This window comes from Pocillopora damicornis, chromosome 7 (assembly GCF_964200805.1).
Source record: "Pocillopora damicornis chromosome 7, jaPocDami1.2, whole genome shotgun sequence".
Taxonomy (NCBI): domain Eukaryota; kingdom Metazoa; phylum Cnidaria; class Anthozoa; order Scleractinia; family Pocilloporidae; genus Pocillopora; species Pocillopora damicornis.
Genome location: NC_142676.1, coordinates 17,034,650 through 17,043,269, shown reverse-complemented (window position 1 = coordinate 17,043,269; position 8,620 = coordinate 17,034,650). Strand labels below are relative to the sequence as shown.

General features: G+C 40.1%; 1 pseudogene; it reads left to right on the top strand.

The window, feature by feature from the left end:
* The first annotated feature begins 4,996 nt into the window (after positions 1-4,996).
* Positions 4,997-6,142, top strand: LOC149042870 (sterol 26-hydroxylase, mitochondrial-like; annotated as a pseudogene).
* The last annotated feature ends 2,478 nt before the right edge of the window (positions 6,143-8,620 follow it).

Below are 8,620 nucleotides of genomic sequence, written 5' to 3'. Positions count from 1 at the left end.
ACAATAAACTAACATTTAAATGTCAAACAATAAAACAAGTAGCTTGGTATTTTAAATGTCAAACAATGAAACAAGGCGCTTGGTATTTTGTTAGAATGGACGAGGAAATCAGAAACAAAGGGAAGAAAATTTTCTGCATGAACCTGCATAAGCCATTTCTTGCCGTTTGAATTAGTATTTGCTTAATAGCTTTTGCCCATTTCTTTGAATAGGTTTCTCAGGATGTCACGCGACGCACTTCTTTAGTACGTTATGTGACAGATACGATGTTTTGTCACATCTTTTCTTTTGGAGTAGTGAGCGCACCTATGCCTTATTCGCTCAACTTTTGCCCATTTTCTTGGATAGAGTTATTAAATGAGATATAAACTTCGATATTTTCAGATTTTATGTCTGCCAGCTTCATTGGCAGCCGTTCCTTAGGATGTCACGCGACGCGTTTTTTTAGCATGTAAAGCGACATGATGTTCAGTGATATGTATTGTTGAAGAGGCAAGAAAAAAGAAATTACCTTTCACTTTGAAAGATGGTGCTTTATTCTGTTTATAGAAAGCGTCCTCATCATGGGAGGTACCCTAGGTCGGTGTGGTTCCCCGTGTGTAGAAAATATTTATGATTTTTTTTCCACGATTGCAAACTTAACTAAAACAGTCTGTTAAAAAAACCGAAACTTTCTTAAAAACTGAGGGCCGACCGATAAGAACTTTTTACGGCCAACGGTTAAAACTGTGGCCATTTTTCTGCTGCGGCTAACCCAGAATAACACTAAATAACACACTGTAGGAGGGAAAGATTTTTAAAGTTAATTTTTTCTACATTAAGGGATCAAATTTGTCAATATTTACGCCTAACAGCTAGCTTTTCGACCGGTTTACGGCTAACGGTTAACCCCATGGAGACCCTCGACTGGATGACATGCAGATGTAAAATGAAAACGGTTTTAGAAGGTGGCATTTGCAACTCGAATTAAGAGCGCTGGTTTTTAAGGAGTAAGGAAAACCGGGAAAAACAAGCCGTAGAAAAATCCTGGAAGTAAGGATCGAGAGAGACGGGCCTGGGGAGAGCGTTGTCGCTACGCATTCCTGTTGTGTTCAATCGCCAACGCGAGATATTTACCGAAGTGAGAGCGAGCAAGGATAAATTTCCTTCCCCCTTTAAAGACCTTGTACCGGATCCAAAAAGTCAGTAAGCCCTGATATGTTGACTTCCCCCCCAGATCTAAAAAACTGCGACAACGTAAATGTTTCAGCAGAGCATCTCTACTGACGATAGCATATATTACGATCATTTTTAAAAAAGAGCCATGGAAAGGGGGGAAGGGTGGGTCGAGGTTCCGTTTTTCCCCCCGGGTTGGGAGTGTAAACGGCTACGTGGTTAGAGGAAGGATTCTCAAGAATCTTAGAGCTACGATTTCAGAAGGTAAAGACAAGAATTTCCCTGAGTAATTGCCGGACTTAGACTTCTTTCGTCTTCTTAGATTTTCTCTTCGTGCTTCATAACTATACTCCATCTACCCACCTTAGAGCGGTTTTTTATAATATACCACACAGGCGAATGGAGCTCTTCGCCTGGGCTGATTGGCTAATTTGGAATTCATAGTCGAACCTGTATTTAGCAGTCGGTTGTCAAATTCGCGAATTTTTTTTCTCTTTTTTCAGCGGTGGTCTCTATTAAGCGGTTGTGGTCATCCTTGACTGAGTCCCATCAGCCTGTTCGGGTTGTATGGAACGATTACTTAAGGAGGAATCACTTTCTGAAGTAAAATTTATTCCATATTTGTCTGCCAAAATCAATGTTAGTATTTAGAGTTCAAATGTCCTTAACGAATTGCAGATTATCATTCTTCTATAGGACTGTTTGTATCTGACAAATATTACACAAGAGAATTACAGAAGAAAATTACCCAAGAAAAATCATCATCACAGGTCATTATTATCGTTATTATATTTCAAGCAAGAAATAAACTGTTATTTTCAAATATTCTGATTTTCAGCTGCTAGAGACATTGAAATAACTTCCTATAGCAACAAAGAACAAACTTAAAGATAACAAGGTAATAAATTATCAAAATCCATTGATGGAGACAAGAAAGGTATCGGTAGCCTTGTGCTATTTGAACGGCAAAGTTCTAACAAGGATTAATCAGATGATGAGTCTCTGGATGAAGAAGTGGCCAGTTTTATTGTCGACAAGATTGTAGACAGCGGTGCCATGAAGAACAAACTACTAACAGATAACTTTGAGAAATCTCCTGATGACCATTAAGAGGACGACCATAAGTCCGAGGACGAGCGATTGCCTGAAATCGGCATCAGGCTAATGGCAAATGAGCTGAGGTGATTTTAATTCCAATAAACTGGAGTCTGGCTTCATTTCCAAATGTAACAACTTTCTTCGTCTCTCATTGAAAACATCTTGCCAACCAGATACTCGTGGGAAAAAGGATATGTTTACGAGCCGATTTACCTTAAAGGGGGTGGGGTGTTGCAGTCCTACAAGCTAAGAAGCCCACATCTGCCTGTGCTTATTCCTGCATTCTCGTACGTCAAGCAATCAGGAGTACCTTCAGTAGTCCATCACAGGTTACCTCCTTCCTTTTGTTCAAGATTCTCTTGATAGCATTCCAGTACCCATGGATGGAGAGAGGTATTGTGAGAGTAATAAAAGTGTCTCGGCGTTGAATTTCGACAAAACGGCAGTCAAACGTCGGGCATACGCAAGGGATCAATTATTGTCGGCTGCACGCCAATTTCCCGCGCAAAACGTCAATTGAAAACGTAGGAAGCAATAACAAATCTCACAAAGTAAGCGAGAGCAATTTGGAACGTTCATAGAAATTTTTACAAGGAAACAAATAGAGGGAAAAGGAAACCTTGAGAATTTTTGAACGCAAAGCTCATTCAATTATGGGTATCCTGTTAATTTGCTATTCTGTTTTAAACCTTACCAGAAAAGTAATACGTTTTTAAAACACAGAGAGTTACTGGCTGGTGTGATCGTTTGTAACACGCGCGATCACGACACAACAAGCTAGAACTCGGACCCTTTAGGCCAGAGTCTAACGCGCTATCACTGGGGCATTTTTTGCCTTGTTTTTGTTTTTAGGAAGTTTATGGAATACCGAAGAGAAATGCAACTCCATTAAGTATTGTTTAAGTGACATTGGCGGCAGTGGAAATTTTTCCTCTCCAGTTTTATTACGTATTATTTTGTATTTTGTCTTTGTTTCGCGTTTTTCTGTTGTTTTGGAAGCCCATAATTGATGCAAAACGAGAGGGTGAAACTCTCTGCTTGAGAAAAAAAAGGGTCTATTCTTAGTGAGCCAGAGTGTTGGTTTCACATTGTACGGAAATGTTGCTGCTTTTAACTTTTGTTGTTGTTGTTTGTTTAACATTCTGTTGCATGATGGTCTGATTCTTTGTTCAGGCCGAGCAAGACCCTGTTGCCGATTTGTTAGTCGCAGCCAGCCCAGCAGGTATGTAAACTCTATTTCACTGATCGTGTATATTGCTTGATTGATCAGTTTTTTTTACCTTGAAACCCTGATATAGTTGTGCATTTTCATCAGGGGGTGAATTTTGTGTGAACCATGCGTGCGACAAAGTTTTTTTCAGATTTTATTCGTCGTGTCACAGGGGTGGGACAAAGAAAGAACTTATTTTCCCAAGAGGATTGTAACCCTAGACCTTTTTCATTCACCTTGACATGGGATGATCCTGAAACCTCTGCTCATTGTTTCCTAATAATCCGGAAAAACTAACTTTTAAACAGTGATTAATTTGATGTTTTTTTTTACAGGAAGTGGTGACGGTGATCATGCCAGGTGAGACTTCTTCAGGGATTTTTACAGGTGGACACTAAACGCTTGTATTTATAAGCCTTGGTTAGCGACCATTATTTGGATCAAACACTATAAAGGCTTTGCCGGATTTACGAACAGGAACCGGCGAAGTTGTAGAAAAGTTTTCAAACAAGTCGAGTAATAGATTTTAAGCCGTGGCTCCCAGATCTTTTTCTTACCTTGCGTTGAAACTTTTTTTACATAATAGCTGCCAACTATGGCTTATAAATATGGGCCTTTATTGTTACCAGTAAAACTCCCTGAAGAAGTCTACGACAGTTAAACGAAACATGTTGGAGAGTAAAACAAGTCTCAGAATAACCGTTCGCAGAGCGCTGCTCGCTGTTTGAACGTTAAAAAAAATAGTCTTGACCGTGAAAGAAAAAAAACTACAGTAACGCACACACACAAGAAGAAAATAAAACATCTCTAACGATCGCAAAGATACAAGCTGCGAACTTTTTTACCAAAAGCACAAACCAAATTTAGGGCCCAAAAAATTGATAAAAACTGCAAACCGCTACAATCGCAGGATCCGCCAATCCGTTAATATTTCGCTCTGAATACGAAATGCAAAATGCGGGAAAACACACTGTCTAAAACTCTAGCTCTCCTCATCCTTCTGCTGTAAACCTCAAAGAGCACTGAGCACTCGCTTGCCAAAATTACGCTTGCTCTGCAGGCTACCATTCCTAGAGTGACCTTTATAATGAAGGCTACTTAGCAATATTTTTATGAGGCTCTCTCTTTATCATGCTTGACTTGGAGTCCTTTCAAATAAACTCTGACTTGTTACTGAGACCATTCAAATGTTAGCTGATATGGTGCTGTATATCTTTGCGATGTACCACGTGATTTTAACTCTCAAGTTTTTCAGGTGACCGAGTGTTTCACCTATGCTATTGAAACGGAACCCAAGTGAACCCTTATTTCCGTGACGTTGTTTTCATGGAGATGTTCTTGATATCCTCTTTTTGTTTCGAGTCAAAATCAGGGCTGTAAAAGAGCATTGTGAAAATTCAAACTAAACCAATCGAAAAACAGGGTAATTTAATATAATCAACTGAGTTGATATCGTAAATTGGCCACCGTAAAGAGTTTCAAAGCCGAAGTTTCGAGCGTTAGCCCTCCGTCAGAGCGAATGACAGCATTAGTTTATCCGATCCTACCGACGTGGCAAAGTTATTTCGATCGGATCCAGAGAGACTGTGCTTTCCGTCTCTAAATTTCTACCGGGAAAAAAGGAAGAAAATTCCTGGCGCATTTTTCACCGATGGGGAAGAATGGTAGAAGCTACGAAGCGTCCTGAGCAAAAGAATGCTTCGACTGAAGAAGTCGACGACTAAACTCCGGATTTCAATAAAATTATCGGAAATTTTAGTCACCGATTACGACCAGAGCGTTCTTACATTCGAGAGCCTAGTGGGTCAGCGAGAGAAAACAAAGCTTTTGAAATCGATAATGAACTTTCCAAATGGTCTGTGGCGGAGATGTTGTTTGACAAAAGGTTTGGATGTCTTGAAGAGGAAATCAACAAAGAGGCACAGACCTTCATTAAAGCCGTCGGAGATTTTCTGGCGAATGCGGTCGAGGTCGGTTTTTTGCCTTCTTGGTTTTACAAGATCTACGTGAACCAGAAACGTATAAAGTTTTTCGAAAATTTTGACACGATGTACGATTAGGCCGAACTATTTATCGGGAGAAGAGTCAAGGAACTTGAGGAGAAGTCATGCAAGCCATCGAAGGAAACAGAGCGTGACCGAGCTGGCTTCTTCAAGTTCCTCCTGGCCGGCGGAAAGCTGACGAAGGATGACTTGTTGGCCAACGCAAGCGATGTTCTGTTTGCCGGAGTTAACACAACTACCTGAAGGCCTGGTTACGTGAGACCCTCCGCCTATATCCTGTTCTCTCCTCTATCCCGCGAAAACCGAAAGAAGACATAATATTAGGGGGCTACCATATCCCTGGGGTCACTGCTCAAGTGGAATTCCTTGCTCACCAAATAGGGCGAGATGAGAGTATTTTTGAAGATGCCGAAGCGTTTAAACCAGTGAGATGATTGCAAAACAAAGATACCGCTCTTATCGAATCAGCAGAAGCTTTCGCTTTTCCATTTGGATTCGGAACACGTATGTGCCTCGGTCGATGTATTGCCGAGTAAGAGCTCCATCTGCTGATGGCCAGAATCGTGCAGCAGTTTGACATCTCTCACACACCGGAGGCAGAGAATGTGGAGCCGTTCATGAGAGGGTCACCATTCATAACAGACCTGTTAGAGTGCAGTTTGTTGACAGAAAATGAGTCAGGTTTTCATGTCATCAAGTTCACACTTCATTGTAACACTGTTTTGAGCTGAGAGTGTGACAAATTCTGATGACAACTCGTTTAAAAAATCCGCATTAATCAGATCGAGGGTGTTCAATAAGTCACATTTAATAAGTCAGTTTCAACCATTTCAGTGATTCCTTACATCTGATGAATAATTTTCTCTTCTGGCTGTCAATCACTTTATATTTTATTTCTCTTTAGAATTATTTAGTGGTTTTACTTGAAGGTCACATCTTCCCGTTAATAAATCTGTGTATTCTTAACACTTGTTCATTAGATAATGTATTTGATTCGGTGTTTTGAAGTACTAGTAAAGTTAACTTGCTAAACTGCATATTTCAAATTCATTTCAACGGTCTTATGAACTATTTTCCTCGCACGCAAATTTTTGTTGCATATGAATGTATTTCGTATTCTTTTGGTTTTCAGTATATACTTATTGTCTTTTAACACGTAGATATGGCACTAAAGTAGCTGACGAAGAATCTGTTGAGTTTCTCTGGCCAACGAAAAGTATTCCCCTAGACAAATTTTCGTTGATAACAAAGTAACCTTTTCCAGGCGTTCAGTTGATACAACGGAGCGAAATAGTAGCGATAGAGCGAAAGTGAAGGGTGATGAGTACACAAAAGTATCTAAGAGCATACAAGAGCCTGTGAGGATACAATGGTATCTACGCATAGGGGTATATATCCATTAATCCTTTACACCCTAAGATCAGTATGCATATTCTCCATACTGTTTTCCATAAATTTCCTAAGGTGCTGACAAGGAGATTCTGCTTTAAAGTCAAGAGCTCCTGTACTTGTTGATCATTTCCATAATTCTCAGGACCTTAATGTGTGACTCAGGAGTGATATTGTAAGGAGAAATTAGACGCTGGTCACTCTTAGGGGTTAAAGGGTTAAATTGATAAAATTACAGGGGTATCTATGAGAATTCAAGGGTTTGCATTACTATACAACTGTGTCTCTTTTTTTTCCTTTTTTGAAATGTCTATACTTTGGCATGTTAAACCACAGTATATCTTGTAAAAAGCTTTGCAAGAAATTTCCAAAAATTTAAGCTTTGAAAAAACTTGCTTTCGAAGTCACACGTTTGTTTAAAAGTCTCTTGCTTTGACTAACTAATCACCTTTGAAAAAAAGTTAAAAAATTTATTTCCTTGAAGAACTAATCGCCTTCGAAACCTATAAATTGTCACACTTCGCACTGAACTAATGACTAAAAAAAAATGGAGTTTTTCAACTACGAAACTCTTTTAAAGAGATAACACTATTCGCTGTCTTGTTTCAGATTATTAAACTTAGATGCCTGATGAGCATTTTACAGAAATGCCTTCCACTGTGTATCGATCCGAGTTGTCCTTCGCAAATGGCGTCCTCTTTCTACAGGCTAGTAATTAAATAGTTCCGAGCTTAACAAAGTCTAATTCATTCTTCTACAGAGGTTTTATCAAAGTCATGGCTCTTAAGGTGCGCCAGGCACCCGGGCCAATTTCCAAAATCAAATGTCACGTTGTCGCCCACATAAATGGCGCCCATTGAGAAACTTTATCAAAGCCGTTATTTCTCATCCACTTCCTGGCCTTGTGTAGAGATTCACTGGTGCTTTCACCGCGGAATAAATGTTTGTAGAAACAATTCATGAACTGCTCTGTGGCTGTGTCATACGATAACTCCTACGGTTCTAATCTGTCCATGAGCACCGTGACAACAACTAAGCACCACTAGTTTAGCTCGCAACCGAGTTTTTTAAATATCCGCCATCTTATCGTCAAAAGATAATCTTCTTCCCGAGGAAAAGGTAGGAGTAGGGTGGGGTGCTTATTAGAAAGAGCAATCTCCCCTCTTTTGGCATCACCATGTGTAGCAATGTGTAGCAGGCTCACTGAATTTATCGCTTGGAGTACAGAATGCTTTGTCGCGGAATCTCCTATCAAAGGTGTTACGCCAAGAAGTCTTCCAATCATCTGTGCTTCCTTTCTTGCACACGATAATGGTTCAATATTTCTGCACCTTCCCTTGTAAATCACCTTTCCAACCACAGGGTCACCCACTATCAGTGCCCCGGTCTGACTGTGATAGTCTGGAGGACTGTCTTGAACAAGCTTTAGAGTCGTCAGAGAAGGAACCAGTCGAATCCTTCATGTCTCTGATAAATACTTGCCTCCTTCATCAGCCAAGGCTGCAAATGGCACTTGGTACACATAGGAATCAGGGACAATTATGATTTCGGGCTGCTTGAGTAAACTGGCCACAGGAGCGATGATTATCTAGTAACACAAGTGAAGACTTGTTTTGAAATCTTTGGCATCATAGTCACGCAGCAATGACTATGACAATGACAATGACTTCGTACTGAAGTGACATCAGTTCGGTTTCATCTGAAGATCGATCCTCGCAATTCTGTTTGGGTAAAATAGCGCGGCTGCGGGAGGCTTCTTTAAAAA